We start from the raw sequence: 22,712 nt of genomic DNA, 5'->3' as shown, positions 1-22,712 counted from the left end.
AAAAAACCCTGGTGTCCCTCTGGAGATCCTCAACCATCACTGAAGATGGGGCCACGAGAGGAAAGAGGGGATCAGGGAGCCCAGGCCGGGATGGTTAATCTGGAAAGGCCTGCCGGAAGAGATCCGTCTTGACAGCTTTTTTAAAGCTGTCTAATGATGTCAACTGACGGATCTCATTCGGCAGGTCGTTCCAGAGTTTGGGGGCGACAGCAGAAAATGCCCTCTGGGAGGTCGCCGCAAGCCTAGATTTTAGAGGCTGCAGTAAGTTCCTCCCAGAGGACCGGAGAGCGCGGGGAGGATTATACGGGAGGAGGCGGTCCCTGAGATAGCTTGGACCCAAGCCATTTAGGGCTTTAAAGGTAATAACCAACACCTTGTACTGGGCCCGGAAGCTAATAGGCAGCCAGTGGAGGGACCTCAGAACCGGAGTAATGTGGTCCCTCCTAGATGTACCAGAAATAAGCCTGGTTGCCATATTTTGTACCAGCTGAAGCTTCCGAGCCAAGCACAAGGGTAGCCCCAAGTAGAGTGCATTACAGAAGTCCAGGCGTGAGTCTGGATATTTTCTAAAAAAAGTACAATCCTGAGAATACAGTACTCTTTTAAGAAAAGAGAGTAGAGGAACTGTAGGAATGTCACAGCATCTTGTCCTTAGTAAAATCTCTGTAGTAAAATCTCATCTGCAAATCATATATGCTATGTGGGCTTGCCACATTGAACTGGTAATATTTTACCCAGCTACCGTAGCTGTTCTTTGGGCAGAATGCACTATTTGTCATCTAGGTGAAGGCCCCTGGAAAGCAAATTAAAGTAGCCTTCATGTAACCAAACCTATAATTTGCTCATAGGACAGCCTTTCACTTGGATAAGTAATAAAATCTTGCTTCTATTTTCCTGTGAAAATCTATTCAGGAAGAGTATTCAGGAAGAGTTCTGCTGAACTGATGGGTCCAATAAAAGATACAACTTAACTTTTTTTCCTGTATTGACGTCCCAATGGGTAATCTTTGCTTCAGAAATGCTGTGTAGACCAATTTTGAACTGATTCAGAAAATAATTGGTATACTGTATATGAACCACTTTTTTTTAGTGGAAGGCAACTGTCAAATACCTAAATGCATGAAAAGTGAGTAATAGTTACTATTAACTTTCTTATATGTGATTCTTTAGAGAGCCTTGCATGTGGTGCAACTTTAAAACTGAAATGGAGAATATTTGACCAGAGGGGTGTGGAGAAGCCTATAGTGAAGGTTGCTTTCACTTTTATTTTTGATTTTTAAATAAATTCTCCTCCCCTCACTCTTTTTTCCCCTGGAGTTTAAAAAGCATGAGTTCAGAGAAAAGAAAAGAAGTAAAGGGGTGGGAGGTACATAAGATATGAATGTGGGGTAGGAATATTCATTAATATAAGCTGACCCTATGTCTGAAAATACATTTTCTTGGAGTTGGTGTCTATAAAATGCTCATTCATGTGTAACTAATTAAACATGAATGGTGGATGTTTGTATTGTATAAATTTTAAACTCCTAAAAGAGGAGCAAATTGTTTTTTGTATGCCTTAACTACTGTTTTAATAGAAGGCTACACTGCACTGACTCTGACCCGGCATTGTGTACATTAAGCGGTAATGCTTTTTCAGAGTCTTAGGTGCAAATCACACTGCAGAAATAATCCAGTTTGAGACCGCTTTAACTGCCCTGGCTCAATGCTAAGGAATTCTGGGAACTGTAGTTTTTTTGGGACATTTAGCCTTCTCTTTCAGACAGCTCTGGTGCCACAATAAGCTACAGTGTGTTTTGGACCTTAGTGAATGGTCTTTCCCAGTCTTTTAGAGATACCAGGGATTTCACCTGCAACCTTTGACTTACAAATCATATGCTTTGCCAGTGAGTTGTGAGACTTCCATTAAAAAGATACCTAAATGATGAAGAAACATTCAAGGCATTTAGTTTACTTATGCTCGCTTTTCCTTGATTTTTCATCTTATTAGATGTGGACAGACATGCATACATATATGCACAACATGTGTAGCAGGGAGGAGAATCTTACTATGTTAACTGAGGGCCCAAACAGACAGGCCAAAATGAAGCTCCTTTGGCTCACTTTGGAGGTATGCTGTTTAAATGACACATGCATCCTAAGAGGCTGGAAGCCACACCAAAACCATGCTCCAGTCCTAAGGACTGGGGTACAGTTTTATTGCAGCTTCTGATCTCTTAAGATGTGTGTGTCATTGACAGCATACCTCCAAAGAGACCTAAAGCAGCTTTATTTTGGTCTGTCTGTTCAGGACCTGAGTTCTGTAGGTTTAGCTGTAGCCACTTGGTAATGTTTTTGTGGGTGGTAGCCAACAGAAGGGCCTGAAACTCTCCTTTGGGCTAAAGAGTTGGATCCCTCACTTGTGGTAGTGTCAGAATTTCCATGTCAATTCTAACCAATGGGAAGGGAACTTTAAAAATAAAAATGAACCACTAAATAAAAATGAGTAGTGGTGGTGGAGACCTCTTTACTGCCTTCCGTTGTGGTGAGCATGACTTGGCAGGGTTTGGATGAGGCAAAGATCTTCTTCCCCTCTTTGCCCACTTTGGATTACAGGATTAGTTTGTTTCACTTTTCTGTAGCATTCTTTGAAATCTGTGGCACTGATTGGTGTGATCAAATTGCACTTGTGACCATAAGAGTGTTCAATATTTTCCTTTCTTGTGCGCTTGGTTAAGAAATTACAGCTTGTAAAAAATTAAATGAACTGCAAACCAGCTTATATAAAAACTGCTAAACTGAGTGCCACAGTGGTGGTGGTGTTTTTTTTAAAAGTTGGATTAGAGCCTGTTGAAAACCAGGTTCAAACCTCCACTCGCTCATGAAGCTCACTGAGTCTAGTCTACCTCACAGAGTTGTTAAGGATAAGAATGAGAAGGAGGATTTTATACACTGCCTTGACCTCCCCGGAGGAAAAATGAGACATAAATATAGCAAACATATATGTGTACGCTTTCCTGTAAGCTTTCTTCACTGTCCAGCTTTCAAAAACATAAATAGAAATTAGAAATACTATTGCATTGGTGATTCCAACTTTGGTGTATAGTGAAGCACCTTCACACTTGAGGATCTAATCTAGTGTCTTCATAGCTACCTTTCCATCCCTTTGTTTTCATCTGATTTCATGTCTGTAGTTTCCATTCTGATGCATGACTGAGTGAAGGTACAGAAAATCTTTAACTCTTTTGATGTTTCAGGTAGGATAAAATAAAAATATGTACTAGAAACAGCAGACCTCTTCCAAGAAAGTGCCTGCTTGATCTTGGAGAAACAAGACAGAAATGGCCATTCAGTGGCCATTCAGTGAATTCAATTAATTTGTTATTGTTGTGTGTCTTCAAGTTGTTTTCGACTTAAGGTGACCCTAAGGCAAACCTATTACAGGTTTTTCTTGGCAAGTTTTGTTCAGAGGGGGCTTGCCTTTGCCTTCCTCTGAGGCGGAGAGAATGGGACTTGCCCAAGGTCACCCAGTGAATTTCTATGGCTGAGCAGGGATTTGAACCCTAGCAGCAATCAATTAAATTATTCAGTTTTAATAAATCTGTTTTGTCACCAAACCTCAAGATCTTCAGGAAGATCAAAAGAGTCTGGCATAATAGGAAGTATTATAATGGGACCCAATAATATGAGTCATAGCATCTGGTGTGATTTTGATCCTTTAACATGCTATATAGCATCATATAGCAGTGATAATAATAGTAGTGTTAATCATAGCAGCAGTACTAATTAATTTATTCATTTATATGCTGCAGTTTTTGCAAAACTAGGACCCAGGTTACTGTACAAAGATTAGAACAAATGTAGATAAAGTGCACCTACAGAGACATAAGGAAAAACATGCAAAACATTATTTTTAATGCAGTTAATCTCTCCATACGACTGCTTTTTTATAAGCAGAGCTGTACCCTCTGAAAAAGTTTGCCAAGAAAACGCAAAGGCATCTGTGATGTAAAATGGGAAAACAGACTGAATCTGTGGAAGAGAGTGAATTGATACAAATTGATCATTAGAAATGGTAACACTAAAGAAGTAGAAACATTTCATTGTGCTTGGATTTTCTGCTTTGCTTTGGTCTGTTAGGGAAGTTAAAGAACAAGTAAGCATAACCTCCTGGGCCTTTTTTAAAAACAGGAAGTAAATGTCCATTCACTTCTGGTTGTTAGAAAAAGGACTGTCTTGGGTCTAAAATAGACCACTCCAAGTATGGCAAAAACAAAACAAAACAAAAGAAAAGCCCCTATATCCCCCAGAGAACATTGAGGGCAACCAAAAAGTTTTTCTTTTTTGCAGTGGGGCATAATGCAGTTTATTATTATTATTATTTGCAGAGGGGTACAGCTCTCCAATTTTCCTGGAGGGGGTTGGTTGGCTTATGTAGCTTTCTAGCCCTCCACAGTTGTCCACCTCTGTTTTAAATTGTTTCTTTGAAGAGTGAAAGACATCAAACACTGATTCCTTTGACCCTTGGAAGAGCCATGTGTGGTAGACTAGGATGAGCAGAGAGTGACCAGGCCAAGGCAAGCTTTCTGTCTGAGCAGCATCTGGCATCTTCCCAGTATTAGTCTAGCTACTACACCTTACATCGTCCCAACACTAGAGTTCACTAGAGTTTGTCACTAGAAAGCCAGAGGGACGTGACACTTTGTGATAAATAAGTGGGGTTTGGGTTATAGTTTGGGCACTCTGTGTCTAAAAGGTTCACCATCACTGCCTTACTGGCTTGTCTCTGTGTGAAAATCTGCCTACCCAGGATAATATGAGGAAGTAGACCCTGGTGTTTGAAGTATCTTTATAGTGTCTCAAGACACTAAACTGTTTCCCACCAACACAAGTTTAAGAGAGCTGTCCCTCTAATGTAGAAGATACTCAGAGTTGTTCCTTTGAGATAGTATGTCAGTGTATGATTTTATAAACAAAAGCTACTGGCTGCCACTAACATTTCAAAAATTACCCTCCCCCCTTTTTTTCTATTGTAGTAACACATCACCACAGTCAGTGTGGTGTAGTGGTTTGAGTATTGGACTACAACTCTGGAGACTAGAGTTCGATTCCCCACTCGACCATGAAACCCATTGGATGACCTTGGGCATGTCAAGCTGTCAGCCTCAGAGGAAGGCAAACCTCCTCTGAACAAATCTTGCCAAGAAAACCCCATGATAGATCCACCTTAGGATTGCCATAAATTGAAAAAGACTTGGAGGCATATAAAACCAACACCAACACATCAGAACCAAAATAGTCTCAAAAATCATCCCCTTTATTCTTAAACCTACCAGTTAATGCTTGCTCTCACTGATTAAAATTAGTCCTAAAGCTGTAGCTGATTAATCCACTGATTAAACCAATTAGATATTGCAACTGTAGTTCATATTTGAGAAGAAGAAAAGAGAATGACCAGTAACTGGAATAACACAACAGGTTTTCCCTTGAACCTTGTTAGATGCAGTTTTAGGCTTTGCACAGGCCCAAAGGTCCGTTCCCCCCCCCCCTCTGTTTTGGCATCATCTTGTTCTGACAATTCACATCCCAAACCTAAGTTCACTGAAGTCCAGCACTTTCTGCACCAGAAAGGATAGCATACTTAAAATGTTTTTAAAAAACTTACTTGTTACTTCAGATCTTCTGGGAAGATCTGTAGTCTTATGTTCCTGTGCTGCCATGGCTATCTGCATGGGCATCCTGCTGAACTGCCTGGCACATCCACTGTCGCCACCCGTCACTTGCTATGAGGTCAGGAAAAGGTGCCCAGCCAAGTGATCATCACTGGGCACCTCATTCTGGCCTCAGAAATGAGTGACCAATGGTGGCACTGGATGCTCAGTGGGAGACCCATGCAGACCACTGCCGTGGCATAGGAATGGAGGGCCAGGTAACAAGGGGAGGAAATAGCAGCTGGTATATCCTGGCACATGCAGATAGTGGAGCTATGCTTTAGGCTTGTGATGGGTTTGCTTTATTCTGCATTACGGATGAACCTGATGCTTAGACAAGTACTGCTGTCTGCCCACAAATACAGTCGGCCCTTCTTATACACTGATTTTTTATACACGGATTCAAGCATACATGATTTGAAAATGTTCAAAAAAAGTATACATTTCAAATATCAAACCTTGATTTTCCATTTTTATAAGGGACACCATTTTGCTATGTCATTATATTTAATGGGACATGAGCATACACGGATTTTGTTATACACAGAGGATCTTGGAACCAAACCCCAGCGTATAATAAGGGTCCACTGTATAGTGAAATGCATCAGGCTAACACTGAAATAACAGAAACAAATAGTGTCATAAGGAAAGAAATTAGTGTGGCATGGAAATAGGGACAACAAAAGACCTGGCTGTTGGTATCTTGTTTGACACCTTCTCTCTCTGCCCGTAAGTTCATAACTTAGCTACGGCTGCAACCTTTAATTGGTTTTATCAGTGGATTAAGCAGCAAAAGCTTTTAGCACCAATATTAATCAGTGAGGGCAAGCTTTAATTGCTGGGACTGAGAATGAAGGACCTGGTTTTTGAAGCTGTTTTGATTCTGTTGTGTTACTGAAAAGAGAGAGGAGCATGGTTCCTGGGAGAACCAACCTTCCCCTCCAAGAAACCTCACTGGTTAGATGATTAGTAGAAAAATAAGAGATTAAATTGAAGATGGTTTGAGGCAGCCCTTTGGTTTGCTAGGGAGTAACTGGCCTACCTCCAGGTGAGCTGCTTCTTTGGTATTGCCAGGGCTGATATGTTTGGGAATTAGAACTCTAATCCAGAAAGGATGATCGTAACAGGCAACCTCTTTGGATCATGTGTCATCTGTGAGTCTGAACCACCAGCTTCAAAATTTTATAGCTTTATTAAAAGTCTTTATTGAAATTGAACCACCATTTATTGGAATTCAGTCTGTGTTCTTCCTTTGCAAATATCTAATTAGCATCAGTTTTGTCATTGGATTTTGATCTTAATGTCACCCCTTTAAAAAAAAGAAAAAAGAAAAGAAAACAGACAGTGAGTGTCTCATTGTGGGAGTTCTGAATTACTGATGACCCCTAATTAGTTGAGTGCATGTTTTTTGTGTTGTGTGTATGTGTGTGGGTTTTTAAGGCAACTGATTAGGCTTTCATTTTGTGGTTGGTGAGGCAGGGCAGGAAAGGATGCTGTGTTTTGACATTTGCTATATTTTTTTCTGGATTGAGCAATTGGTTGACCTGAGCTCTTCCCCCAAGAGCCAGTGAGCCTTTCTCCCTCACCCTCCAAAAAGAAGCTTTTTATTGATTGCAAGAGAAACATAGCTCTGTGCTAGCTGTTTATAGTGGTAACAGAGCAGGACCATAAAGGAATAAGCAGCTGGCATTTCTCTTATTCTCAGAAACAAAATTTAGGTGGATAAAGACAGGGAAATATAAATTCCAGTGTTGTGTATTTTATGTGCACACACATGTGCGTGCAGCTCTCACTTGCACTGGGGAAGACCACACCCAAAGCTTTCTAGATCTTTTCATTCATACAAGGTGAATGCATGCCGTTCTTTCTACCTCCTTTAGCCATTGACTATAGCGGTTTATTTTGTTTCGGTGGGCATTTACAAAGATAGAGGATGTGTCAAGAACTCAACTCTGCAATCTTTGCTCTGAAAATTGGATTCCTAGTGCCAACCTAACTCAAATTGTGGGATTGGTGAGGGGCTTCCTTGCTTTCCGTAGCAGTGTTGTTTATCTACTGTTGTTAGAAGGGGTGATTTGATTAAAATTAAGGGAAGTCCCAGTGCAGGACTTGCACATTTCATTAAGCTCCCCTCTCATAATGCATAACTGGAGCATTGGTACCATTGGTCCTTCTAAAGGGGCTTATTGTGTCAAGTGTTGTCTCTGTATACCTGTTTCCATCTAACATTTTATTGGTCTTTTTAATTAGCATACTTATATGCAAACATACAAACATACCCAATCATCTTGTAGCACCTGTACTTTCATTATTCCTACCCCGGTTTTAGATCCTCAGAATCAATGAATAGATACTACATTACTTCTCCAGAGGTGTAACATGTCATGGTTGATCTATAGGGCCACACAAGTTGTGAGTGTGCTTAATATAACCTGTGAAAGGGAAGTTGATCTATAAAGGAAGGTTGATATAAGAATTTCCCTTGACTTTATATAGAAAGTACTGGAATACACTAGACCAAATAAGAAATGTAAAGTCTTCATAGAAGAAGATTTGAAAGAAATCATCTTTTTACTCTTGTCTAGAAAATAATACTTTCCCTAGCACTCATGCCTAAATGTATGCATACTTGCTTTTGGGGATGGGGTACACTGATAGTGATAAATAAATAAAAAAAAAACAACTCTTGTAATACGCAGAGCCTACTCTGATTACTTATATGTGATTCTCACTCACTTAGGTTTAGGGGCTCGTTGTTGTTGTTGTGTGCCTTCAAGTCCTTTCTGACTTATGGTGACCCTAAGGCAAACCTATCATGGGGTTTTCTTGGACAAGATTTGTTCCTAGAGGGTTTGCCATTGCCTTCTCCTGAGGCTGAGAGTGTGTGATTTGCCCAAGATCCCACTTTTACAAAGAAGAATCAGTTAAAGCACAACTAGAAGCTGAGTGAGAATTACATCAAGGAAAGGGGTCTGTGGGAAACTGTGTTTTTATAGAGTAGTTTCATTTAGAAGAGGACAGCTGCTGCTCACTGTCTCTGTGTTGTTTGGTCTAGGATTTCAATTGTATGTCAAGGGCATATATAGCTTGGACTCATTCATGTTGCAATCATAAAAATGGTTCCTAAGGTATGGTGTGTGTTCTGCATATGAGGAAAGACCTTGTGAGAATACAGAAAGAGAGAATACACTGTTCTACTTGCAAGTGCTTGAACAGTTTTGGGATACTAAAGCTATTTGGCAGCTCAGTTTCTGACCTTGCAAACTGTTCCATTAATGATTGCTCTGCATACTACAATTTTATACTCTGTGTTAATTCATCTTAGAACAAGTAACACGCCTATATCTCTGGAAAAAAGTCCACTTTCTTTTTCTTAATAAATAAACACAAAGTGGAGTTCAAATTCCTAACATACACAAAAATAATAAAGTATAAAAATAATAAACACAATATACCAACAATTCTTCAAATCAATATTGTACCATAAAACTAAATGTAGATTTAAAAAATCAACATAAAAGTAGATTCTTTTCTTTTAAAAAAAATGGTTAAATGTCCAGCAAAATTTTTTAAATGTCTTGCCAGCACAGCTAAAACTTAAAAGAGGAGAAGGCAATGCCTTTTCTGTACAAAGGGTTTCACATTTGAAAAAGCCACTGTCACTAATGAGGACTACAATTTAAGATGTGTGGACGGCCATAAAATGTTATAGTGTGTAGTACTCGTTGTGCTCAGAGTCTGAGTCAGCCACTCATGTCCTATTTCAGGATACTCCATTAAATTTTCCTGTCTCCTCATTTTCTGTCCAGCAGCTCCAACAGTCAGTGTTCCTTCTCCGCTGAGCAAACTCATTTTTACTGGGCTGTTTGTTACTCCACACAGTTCCCTCTGAACCCTTTTTTTTTAAAAAAAAATGCTATTCTGATATCTGTCTTGTGCATGTAGGGTCCCATTACAGTTGTGTGACGATAGCCTCTTGAAGAATGAGTTCACTTTTAGTATATATGATTAGGTATAAAAAGAAAGAAAAAAGAAAGGAGTGAAGAATGGGCAAAGATTCTGGTAATGGAGAAAGAGCAGGAGAATCACTGCAAATGGGGGGCTCTATTTAGACTAAGCAAACGCTGGCACTTCTTTAATGAAATATAAAATGTAATAACAGCAGATAGTGACGTAACACAAGCTCAGATATACACTAGAGTTTTATCAGTAGCAGATTCTGCGGAAAGTTGCCAGCTTTGACAGGCTGCCAGTTATACCCATGTTGGCACATTTCTGGTTACCTATGTTCATACTCCATCTTTTATAGATGCTGGTTTTACCCAAAGCTCTGTTTTATTGTTATTTATTTTGTGTGTGTCTAAAGACAGAGTTAAAGGTAGACATCAATAGCAGAGGGAAAATCTGCTTCTTTTCGTGGCTGCTAGAAACTTTTAGATCCTAGATTTAATGGTTTAATGCATGGACAGGAATCATGTGGCCTCCAGATATGGCAAGACTCCTAATATCAGCACACCTAGCCAGCATAGCCAGTGTTAAGGATCTTAAGGCTCCCCCTTAATATGACTGTGTTGAATTTATTTATGTGAAGTGTGGCTCTCCCTTCCCTCCATTCTGTGCTTTATAGCTGTTTCAGTGTTTATGACAGATTAATGCAATCCCCTCCAACATGCACCAAACTGTTGGCAATGGTTGGCAATGGTTGGCCAGACAGACAGACAGACAGACAGACACACAGACCTACACTCAGAGCATGTGCAACTTTGTATTTTAATCTCATACACATTGTAGCACTGTAATAACTACCGGTACTCACTACAGTAAAGCCTTTGACTGCATAGATCACTGAAAGCTATGGAATACTGTACTTTCCAAGAAATGGGAGTGCCACTACATTTGATAGTCCTGATATGTATCCTGTATTCAGGACAAGAAGCTGCCATCTGAACTGAATACAGAGAAACAGAATGGTTCCTGATCAGCAAGGGGGTCAGGTCAAGTGGTATCACCCTATTTATTCAACCTGTATGCAGAAAATATAGTATGAAAAGCAGGCCTAGACTCGGAGACAGGAGGAGTGAAGATTAGGGGAGTGAACATCAATAGCCTAAGATAGGCAGATGACACAATATTATTAGGAGAGAGCAGCAAGGACCTGGAACAATTACTAAGGAAGGTTAAGGAAGAAAGGGCCAAGGTAGGCTTAATTCTGAGCATTGAGAAAACAAGAATAATGACCACAGAAGATCTACAAGAATTTGTCCTAGACAGTGAGAAAATTGAATTAGCCAAAGAATTCCTATGCCTTGAATCAAACATTGATCAGAACGGAAATTGCAGTCAAAAAATTAGAAGACTAGGATTGGGACAGATATCATAAAGCTGAGGGTTTGCAGAAGTATTAAGAAAGAAGTGGACAAGATCCTAATGTACAAATATGTAACTCTTAATACTAAAGTGACGATAATTCAAGCCATAGTGTTCCCAGTCACCATGCACAGATGTGAGAACTGGACAGTGAAGAAAGCCGATATAAAGAAAATTAATTCATTTGAAATGTGGTACTGGAGAAAAGTGCTCAGGATACTGTGGATGGCCCAAAAGACAAACACAAGTATCCTAGAACAGGCAAGCCTGAACTCTCCCTGGAGGTCAGGATGACTAAATTGAAGTTGCTGTACTTTGGACACACAATGGAAAGGAAAGACTCATTAGAAAAGGCAATTATGCTAGGAAAAGTGAAAGGCAGCTGAAAGAGAGGAAGACCTTATGCCAGATGGCTAGACCAAATCAGGAAGGCCAAATGCCTGAGCCTGCAGAGAGGTTGAGAACAAGAAGTCTTGGAGATGTCTCATCCACAGGGTAGTTAGGGGAGACTCGGAGGCAGTTAACAACAACAATAACAGGAGCAGCAGTAGCAGCAGCAGCAACAACAACAACAACAAGAATAAAATGGAGTTTGCTTCTGTTGCCCTGATGCCAAGTACATTTACTTGGGAATTGTGTTGTAGAAGAGAATAAGATCTTTTAAAAGTTTGATGTGGAAACTGAAGTTGAAATCAGATTCTCAGTATAATAGTGAGGAATAGTAGCTGAATTAAGATCCCAAAACCACATGTGAATAACCAGTCAGCTAAAGAATTGAAGAGTGAAAATTCAGAAAGCCCCGATGAAAGTAGAGAAACTAAAAGATTGGGATTGATGGGCATAATGAGGCCATTATTTGGACAGACAGAAACATCAAGAGAAAAAAGCACTAGGACATCATGATTGGCAGAGGAGGAGACCTTTGTCATTAACATAGCTTATAGCAGTTGGGACTTGCAAGTCTAAATCCATTTTCAAGTCTCAGCCTCTGAAGGCTAAGTCAACAGCTACGTGAATACCATTGATTTAAGGGATCTGCTATAGTTGGGACTAGCAGTTAGATTTTGGCTACTGTCTTTGTTTGCCTTCAGTGATTATATTGGGGGAAAGCCAGGTTTGGAAGGCTTGTCTCTGAGTAGGTTGCTATAGTTCTATCACCTCTTCATTATCGTAGACAGCTTTTGTTCCTTAGTGCTTTACAGTCCCAACACAGAGAGTTGGGTTATCACTGCTAAAGTAAAGAGCACTGATTGTAAGGACCTTTTCATTCTAGACAGTTAGAGCACTATGATTCCACTATAACTGCCATGGCTGCATCTTGTGGAATCCTGGGGTTTATAATTTGGGAAGGTAATAGAGCTCTCTGGCTGAGAATTCTAAATGCCTATCCCTAAACTACAAACCCCAAGATTCCTTAAGATATAGCTATGGCAGTTAAAGTGGAATCAAAGTGCTATAGATGTTTAGTGTGAAAGGGCCCATGGTCTACACATTCCTTCCTATATGATCCTTTGATTTGGATTTCCTGCATGGCAGGAGGTTGGACTGGATGGCCCTTGCAGTCTTTTCCAACTCTATTATTCTATGATTCTATGAAAAGGTAAGAGTAAGCTCATCCAACTAGTTGCATGTCCTTTCGATACTAGATTTTTGTCTGTATTTGAAAATAGTTAGTTGAGAAGACCAAGTATGTGTAGAGCACAAGGATCCACAAGGCTACAATGATATGTATAATAGGGATGTAAAATAAAAGCAAAATACCGCATTGAAAGCTGTGAAAGTAGAACATACAGTGATTGTAAACATCACTTTGAGCAATTGTGAAAAGAAAACCATCTGTTTTCTGACTATTGATGAATACATTTTCTGAACAACATATTTTATAGTCTACAGAAGCAAGATTATATTGACCATTCAATGGTAATGGGAGGTGCATGTGCATAAATGAAGTCAACAGTAGTGGCATAATGCATATCTGTCACTCTTGGATATTATATTTTGGCTTTACTAATGATTCCAGCAAACATTCCAGACCGGGTTTACAGAAAATTCTCATTTTGGTTTCCTGATGGATTTCTCTAGAAAAGAGGTAACTTAATTCCAATCAGGTATTCTGTATGCCATAGCATGGTATTCCCCCCATTAAATGAAAAAGTATCTAAAACTTAGAAAAACTCACCCCCAAGTTACATTAGTTACTTTTGACAACTTTTTGTCCTTTACAGTCTTAACTTCCATCTGCCAACATTGCTTCATCCAAATAGGCAAGTAGAGATGCTACCTTCATTTTTGACCTTGAGTTGTGATTCATCAGCAGACTTCCCAGGATGCAATACATAGCGGGCTTTCTAGAAACCTTACCTCTACAAAAATTTACCAGCCTTGTAGATTGGTAAATTAGCTTTCCCTGGGGTTATTTTCTATTTAGAAAATGCTTAATAATGAAGCATCTGTTTTTGTTCAGATATACAGTATCTCACTCTGTTTTTTAAGTGTCCTTCTCCCACTTTCCCTCATCTTAGGTATTGCAGCAGTGGATTTTTGTTCTAGTTCTCTATACTGCACAAGAGCCAAGTCTCTAATGCGCTCTTCTGGGCGGTCTGTTCTTCTGATCCAGTTTGCCTGGCATTGTGTCCTGATGGAGGCAGACAAACAGGAGGTACCTGTATCTCAAAGAGGTACGTTCTATTGCAGAACTTCAGAACTACTATTGCAACTATTCAAAGAACCTCCCAGCAAACTGTAATAACAGCAGCTTTCCTCTGTGTCGTGGTATAGTATAGTCAGCCTTTGGTATCCATGGATTCTTTATCGATAGATTAAAAATATTCAAAGAAAGTATAAATTACAAATAGCAAACCTTGATTTTGCCATTTTATATAAGGGACACCATTTTACTGTGCCATTGTATTTAATGCAACTTGAGCATCCATAGATTTTGTAATCTAAAGGGGGGTTCTGGAACAAAACCCCAGTGGATAACAAGGGCCCACTGTATGCTGCTGAAGAATTCAGGTTGGGGTTTCACCATTAAAGACTCTGGAGATCAGGTTTTGAATCCTTACTGGCCCATGGGAACCCACTGAGTGACCTTGGGTGAGTCACACAGCCCCAGAAAACCTTGTGATAGGTTCACCTTATGATCTCCATAAGGTGGAAATGACTTAAAGGCACACAACAACAAACAAAGGAACAGAAAAAAGAGTTGTATGTAATGAGAGTCCTGCTAGCAATAAAACACTACAGAGACATTTTCTTGAAATGCAAAGCACAGCTATATTCCTCCAACTCCAATTGAGTTTTGGCAGAATTTCAGGGATTCTGTGCACTTTGTGTCAGTGGAAATCTCACCCAAAGATCTTTATTTAGTTTAATTCCAGTAGTGTTGCAAGATATCCAGTGATAATGCATTGCTCGTTGGGTTGTGAAATACCCTTGCACAATTGAATGAAGCTAACAAGGACTTGCTTGAATCTGTGGCCTGTTACTCAAATGGCTGTTTTTATAAAGGCATGATCAAGGACGGTAGGATTAACAAGATGAAGGGTATCAAAGAAGTGATTTTAGCTTGCTGTTCTCTATCCATGTGCAGTTGTTTAAGCCAAGGAGAGAAATGGAAAGGAAAATTTTTCTGCTGCACACAATAGATGCATATCTGCTCAGAAATATGCACCATTGAATTAAGTTACAGTCACTCCACCTCCCAGGTTAGTATTATAGGGTTCAAATTTTAGTCCTAAAACCTAGAGTAAACTAGTTGTGTCAGTGTGAGCTACCCAAGTGTTGATTGACGACCTAGCAATTGAATTTGTGGGTCTACTTTAGTTGGAAACCCACTGGGTGACCCTGGACACATCACAGTCTCTCGGCCTCAGAGAGTGGCAATGGCAAACCCCCTCTGAACAAATCTTGCCAAAGCAGCCCTGTGATACGTTTGCCTTAGGGTTATAGAATCGTAGAAACATAGAGAGTTGGAAGAGTCCACAAGGGTCATCCAGTCCAACTCCCTGCCATGCAGGAACTCCAATCAAAGCACCCCTGACAGATAGCCATCCAGTCTCTGTTTAAAAACCTCCAAAGAAGGAGACTCCATCACTCTTCAAAGGACCATGTTCCACTATCAAACAGCTCTTATTGTCAGGAAGTTCCTCCTAATGTTTAGGTGGAATCTCTTTTCCTGTAGCTGGGTTGGCATAAGTAAAAAATGACTTGAAGGCACACAGCAATAACAACAACAGCAATTGGATTTAAGGCCTTCGATTGCAGTCCTGTGTCCTTTGTGGTGGAACTGGCTTCTGAATAAATGTTATCAAGGAATACTCTGATAGTTTTACACAACCCAGCGTGTACTGCATGACAACAGCTATGTTCTCTGATCTGGATAAGTGATGTAAATTAAACTGTTTAGACTAGATCCTTCAGTTACATAAATTACTATGCTTTGATAATCAGATTTTAAAATCGTTTGGCTATATTCTGGTTTTTGTTTTTGGAAGACCTAGCAGAATGGCAACTGAGAAAGTTCAGCTTGGAGAGAGGTGGGCAAGAGCAGGGCCACCCCTGCTATTCAACAGAGTGAGGTGGCTATCTTAGGTGGGTGGTTTTCAGTGTCCTGAAAGGGGCACCAAAGGGATATTATTTCTTATGCTGTCAGAGAGCAGGAGACATTCTGGTAGGATTCTCTACCTCAGCTGTCTAAAATCACTTGGCAGGCTTTGACTATAATAGCTTTACTGTTTGGCCAGTTTGGGGCAAACTGGATTGAAATTTGTATTGATTTTATGCTGCCTCTCAGTCACAAAGACATGTCATTTCCACCAATCAAACCACAAACAATGAGGACACCCCCAAAAATAAATTCTGAAGGAACAATGGTTGTGAGTGCAGCGGAAAGGGAACAAAAGCCCTAACCTTGGCCTTCTGGAAGTACTGTATAGCTGCCTTCTACTTTTGAGCTATTCACTGACAATACACTGTGCAAAATCATCATTCATTCTCTCATATATATATTTACAAATAGGCTCCAACATATAAAACCTCTTGTAGGATGCCTGAAGTCAACTATTTTAAGCCTGATGGAGAATCTTTCTCTGAAGAGATTGTGGAGTAGAGTTGGACTATTGGTGAGGATATGCTGAGGCATTGGGACTGAAGAAACATGGAAGGGAAAGTTTTTAAAAAGTTACTTGAATATTTAAAGTATGATTACACAAGAAAAGAAACAGTGAAGTCTGAGAGAGAAACATAGGGTGGAGTATGCATACAGGATATGGTCAAGGGCTAGGTATGTACAGTTATATAAGCAGACTATATTTTTGACTAGGTTTTTGTGGGTTTTTCGGGCTATGTGGCCATGTTCCAGAAGAGTTTCTTCCTGACATTTCGCCAGCATCTGTGGCTGGCATCTTCAGAGAATGATGCTGGTGAAACGTCAGGAAGAAACTCTTCTGGAACATGGCCACATAGCCCAAAAAACCCACAAAAACTATGGAAGCTGGCCATGAAAGCCTTCGACTTTATATTTTTGAAACTGTATTTTTGAAACTATATATGTGAGGTGCTTAACTAGTGAGATCTTCCAACCATCACACTATAGATCCTGAATGTTTTTCTTTCCAACCTCAGAGGAACTTCCTCCCATGAAATATAAGTCTTTTAGGTAACAGAATCCAGCCATGTTGACCACTAGTGAAATTCCATATTGCAAGGATATGAATGTACATGCCTATAAATGCCGAAGACTTTTCCAGTACAAAACTAATACTGTGGAGAGGGAAAGTTGAAATAGAAAAAGAAACCAAGGAAAATAGATTTAAAAAGCAAAACAAAGATTGCAACATTTTTGAATGAGAAAAAAAATTCAATAAGGAGAAAACAACATTTTAAGAAACTGGAGAAACAGATTTTAAAAAATAAGGAAAGACAGCACTGTATTTTTCCCCCTGTGGAAAAAAAAAAAAGATCAATATGGACAAAACAAAAATTTGCCAAACTGGAGAAACAGGTTTTAAATAACAAAGATAGCAGCATTTTTCCATGTGGGGAAAAAATCAATAAAGACAAAACAAAATTTTAAGAAACTTGGCAAACGGTTTTTTAAATAACACACAACAATAGCAATTGTGTTTTTTTCCCCATGAGGAAAAAAAGAACAGCAGGAAACAAAATTTTGAAAAATATACTGTATGCAACCATATAATGAACTGTATAAAATGTATGTATATTGTTTTTTAATTTCATAATAAAGTAATTAAAAAAAAAGAAAAATATACAGCTGGGTAATGCCATCTAAAATCTCTAAAATTAGCTAGATGGTATGTCCAAGCCTGCTACAGATTGTCGTCTTCTTCATGTCCTTGTTCAGGCCTTCTTCAGATGGTAGAATAGAGATGGCGAAAGTACTATAGTCCATGGCTGCAGGTAGATCTTGCAGCTTTTTATGACACCTAGGATACTCTCAAAGCTCCTGGGCCTGCCCCTGAAAAAAAGCCCCCCAAATTGAACCAAAAATAAAGATCTAAAGGTGACACAACATTTTGTTTTACCTTTATTTTCCCATAGGTATCACTGTGAGAATAGATGCATGACAACTGAACCCATCCTGGTGCAGTTTCTCATCCTGATAGTGGGAAATAGTCTTCCTTTTGTGGTAGTTTGCACTTTGAATGATTAAATATAGTATTACAGTATCCAAAGTAAAGTCCAGTATTAGTGTTGGTAGGGAGATCAGACCTTGCTGTCTTTCTTTGCACATAAATGCATGCCCACTAGCACACACAAATGGTTGTAGGTGTAAGTGGAATTACACCTACTTTTCATTTCAATTATTTTTAAAAGTTGTCCTTAAAATGTCAAATTCTGGATTAAATAATATTTATACAGCTGGTCTTCTGTATTCATGGAGTCTGCATCCACTGATCCAACCATTCACAAGTTGAAAATATATATATTTTAAAAATCCCAAATCCCCTTGAATTTGCCATTTTATATAAGGAACACCATTTTACTACACCATTATATATAATTGGACTTGGGCATCCATGGATTCTGGTATCCATGGGGGATGGGAGTGGAACCAAACTCCAGTGCTTTACCAAGGGCCCACTGCAATTCTCTTTGGGTGTAGCCACAATGAACAAATAAAGCAGTTTGACACCACTTTAACTGCTATGTCTCTACCCTATGGAATCTGAGATTTGTAGTTTGGTGAGGCACCAAACTCTTTGACAGACCAGGCTGAATATCTCACCAAGTTACAGATCTCAGGATTCCACAGGAGAGAGCCATGATAATTAAAGTTGTGTCAAAACTGCTTTATTTGTGCAGTTACAGTATATCAGTTGCAATTCTGCTGTAACTCTGTATAATATTTCTGTTCCTTCATGATTTGGAGCGTTTTTTATTTTTCACTATGTCTTCCTTCTCTCCTTCCTGTGCATCTCTTCCCCAGTTGCACTATTCCCTCTTCATTTTCTGTTCCAAACCCATGGAGACTTGTAACATATAGTCCCTTTCCTACCTTTCATGTGGGTTTTTTGCAGTCTGATAGAGCCGTGAATGTCTGCAGGAGCGTGTGTCACTTCCTGTCTCCTGGTTTGCAGTGATGAACAGAAATACAGGAGTTTCTGGCAGAGCTGATGCTGATGTACATTGTGGCTCAGCAAAGAGCCGGATTAGCAATGATGGTGCCAGTTTTTGGCTGCCAGTTGTGGAGTAGTCTAGGCAGAAATACCATGTGTGGCTTCAATGGGCAACTTTTATAACTGAGAAACAAAATCCTTTGTGGTTTTTATAGCCGTTAAAATACCTTGGAACATGTCCTGAGAGTTTCCTGGCTTGCACAGGGATGCAGCTGAGTGCCGCGTATTTTCATCTTGGCATTAATGTGAATCACTAGCTTTAGAATCTCCTCTCTATTGCAAAGGAGTTGTATGTGTTCCTTGCTTTGTAAAGCTTTCTGAGGCTCTACCGGTAACAATCAATCATACTGAAGGCATGTACAAGACTTCTGGGGAAAGCAGAATTGTCTCCTCTCACCCACTGAAGTATTAGTTGAAGAACTCACAAGTGTTCGCAGAATTGCGTTTAGTGGATGACAATAATGCCAGTTTCTTGTCAGTAATGTAGCAGGTTAAAGACATCACCATCAGCAGGAACATGGACTTAGAAAACAGGATAGTCGCGTAGATTTACTGCTTCAGGAAAGGATAAGGTCGTTCTCCCCAGAAGCAAAGTGGACCTTTTATTTCAAATCTGGCTATGGCACAGTGTTTTTCTCAGCACATGAGGACAGCAGCCTTAGAGAGGCTGTGTGCCACATGTACTTCTGTCCTCCAACAAAGGGGAAGGCTTACAGAGCATTTCCAGAGGTGTAAGGTCTCCCCAACCTCAGCTGCCTGAGGCATTTGCCCCACCTTGACAGGGCTGGCTCTGTCAGGAAGCAATGACAGGGATGTATCATACTTCACTTCTAGGTTTTTCACCCATTGAAATAATTTACTCAAACAATCCAGAGGAGCCAGACTCTCTCCTCCCTACTGCAGTTCTCTCTTCTCTCTTTGTGTCCTGGGTAGTTGGTCTTTTCATTTGTGCTTTATCAAGCCAGTTTCAGGGTATTTGGCACAATTGAACAAAGCTTTCAGGTGTGAACTGTGCAACTGGCCTTGTTCAAATTATGAACAGATTACTTTCACATGGGGATAAGATAACACACAATGAACATAGAATAGAGAATTAATACTATCATATCAATGCTACCCTGATCTTTTTAAAATAACATTTTTTTTTGTGCTGATGCATCCCTACTGGTTCATTATTTCTGATCACAGGCAAATGCAAAGAACAGCAAACACTTTCTCTTTCCACTCTCTCGACCTCCATATATAATGCTTCTTGTTCTGGCCTGACATCTATGACACTCGATCAAAATATCTATGGTAGATGAGATGGCTTCCACTCATGTCACATACATGGTGTGCACCTTGTCTTTGTTTTTTTACCCAAGTCACTTCCATCTCACATACATGGTGTACACCTTGTCTTTATTCTTTTACCCAGCCCCCCTTCCCTAATAATCTCTCTCATCATTGTCATGGATGTGCCTAGTTGGAGAATGATGTTTTATGAGCTGAAATTAGACCATTCAATTCAAGCCTAAAGAATGCCTGTGCGGATAGCTTTGTGGCCAATTTTGTATCATGATAGAGTGGAGTCCATATGGCTAAGAAGCAGAAGAGCCACTTTGGATCCTACACAAGGAGAAAGGTGGGATATCAATAAAATATAATAAATTATTATTATTTATTTTAATATGTTGAAAGTGAAATAATTTGTGATAGCCATTCTAAGAATTTTGATATTCTTCTCTGAATAACAAATACTATATATACTCTACAATAACCCAACTTCATGTATAAGTTGAGGGCAGGTTTTGGGTCCAAAATTATGCATTTTGAGATGACCTGTGGATAAGACAAGGGTAAAACTTAGTGGCATGTAACAAAGGATCTAAATGATGACACAAAGGAAAACAGTGCCAAGGGAATTACAGAATTCCAGGCCTAACTGTTTGTGCTAATAATAAATGCTGGATGGATGAGACAGTAGAGAGAGGAGTCAGTGCTTCCAGGACAGATTACATTCTTGCTTTTCATTAGGGGATGGTTCCTTTTATATATAAAAGTACAGTACTTACATTGACCCATGCATAAGTTGACTCAGGTTTTTGGGGTCAATTTTTTTGAATAAAATTTCTAGACACATAACATGAGTTTATACAGTACAGTTGCCCCTCTGTTTTTGCAGACTTGAAATCTGTATCCCTCACCCACGGCCCATGCCCCCATGGGTTCCTGTTTTCGGGGGGGGGGGGTCTGGAATGGATCCCTGCAAAAACGGAGGGGTGACTGTATTTATGTTTCTTTGGCATTTGATTATTTGACTGTAGATGGCAAAAGCTCTGAGTTTTTATAGGATTTCAAGATCTCTGGATCAGCTTGATTGTACCAAGAGTTGGCAACTTTTCTGCTGAATCGCATTACCTTAGTCAAAACCTGCAAAGTCTACATTCCAGCAGTAATCTTAGTCAAAGTCGGGAAAGAATGGCCAAAGCCACAAGACAGTATGTCTTCAGTGAACATAATCAAAACATGGGTGGAGGCACGTATGTGATACCTATCTTTTTCAATATGGAATGGAGGAAACAAACACAATTTGTATTCAAGCAATGTTTCCCCTCAGCTTGCTTGCACAAAGTTTCCTTTATCATCTTTGTACTTAGTAGACTGAGCAGGACATAATAAATAATACCAGCAACCTGGAATTGGGCCTATTAATAGACATGACCTAGGAAAATAGACTGTGGCCTGGGGAAATTTTAGAGATCTGGACTGTGTGGCTTAGAGGTCTGTCATTGGCCCATGGGCTGGGGTACTGAAAGGCTAATTTTGTTCAGTTTCCTAAATATTAATAATATTAATAATGATAATAATAATAATTTTATATGTCCCGCCTCTTCCAAGGATCGAAGTGGGATTACATCATTAAAATAATACAATGCAATTAAACAGTCAATAAAATACTAATACTGAATTATACAGAATCATAGAATCATAGAATCATAGAGTTGGAAGAGACCACTAGGGCCATCCAGTCCAACCCCCCTGCCATGCAGGAAATCCAAATCAAAGCATCCCTGACAGATGGCCATCCAGCCTCTGTTTAAAGACCTCCAAGGAAGGAGACTCTATCACCCTCCGAGGGAGTGCATTCCATTGTCGAACAGCCCTAACTGTCAGGAAGTTCCTCCTAATGTTCAGGTGGAATCTCTTTTCCTGCAGCTTGCATCCATTGTTCCGGGTCCTGTTCTCTGGAGCAGCAGAAAACAAGCTTGCTCCCTCTTCAATATGACATCCCTTCAAATATTTAAACAGGGCGATCATATCACCTCTTAACCTTCTTTTCTCCAGGCTAAACATCCCCAGCTCCCTAAGTCATTCCTCATAGGGCATGGTTTCCAGACCTTTCACCATTTTTGTCGCCCTCCTTTGGACACGCTCCAGTTTCTCAATGTCCTTTCTGAATTGTGGTGCCCAGAACTGGACACAATATTCTAGGTGGGGCCTGACCAGAGCAGAATACAGTGGCACTATTACTTCTCTTGATCTAGACACTATACTTCTATTGATGCAGCCTAAAATAGCATTGGCCTTTTTAGCTGCCGCATCACACTGTTCACTCATGTTCAACTTGTGGTCTACTTGGACTCCTAGATCCCTTTCACACGTAGTTTCATTCAGCCAGGTATCACCCATCCTATATCTGTGCATTTTATTTTTCCGCCCTAAGTGCAATACCTTACATTTCTCCGTGTTGAATTTCATTTTGTTAGCTTTGGCCCAGCTTTCTAGTCTATTCAGGTCATTTTGAATCTTGATCCTGTCCTCTGGGGTATTAGCTATTCCCCCTAATTTGGTATCATCTGCAAATTTGATAAGTATGCTTCCAATTCTGTCATCCAGGTCATTGATAAAGATGTTGAATAGCAGAATAGCACTGGGCCCAGGACAGAGCCCTGTGGGACCCCACTGGTCACTTTTCTCCAGGATGAAAAGGAGCCATTGTTGAGCACCCTTTGGGTTCGGCCGGTCAACCAAT

General features: G+C 39.9%; 1 protein-coding gene across 4 annotated transcripts in view; it reads left to right on the top strand.

Moving 5' to 3' along the window:
* The window catches only part of TULP4 (TUB like protein 4), a 128,424-nt gene that overhangs the window by 5,377 nt on the left and 100,335 nt on the right, over nucleotides 1–22,712 (top strand). For all 4 annotated transcript variants that reach the window (XM_042440470.1, XM_042440489.1, XM_042440462.1 and 1 more), the window contains exon 2: nucleotides 13,580–13,735. The gene's annotated coding sequence lies outside the window, so the exon portion shown is untranslated. The remainder of the gene's footprint in view (nucleotides 1–13,579; nucleotides 13,736–22,712) is intronic.

This window comes from Sceloporus undulatus, chromosome 1, assembly GCF_019175285.1.
Source record: "Sceloporus undulatus isolate JIND9_A2432 ecotype Alabama chromosome 1, SceUnd_v1.1, whole genome shotgun sequence".
Classification (NCBI taxonomy): domain Eukaryota; kingdom Metazoa; phylum Chordata; class Lepidosauria; order Squamata; family Phrynosomatidae; genus Sceloporus; species Sceloporus undulatus.
This window is presented reverse-complemented; position numbering and strand designations above follow the sequence as displayed.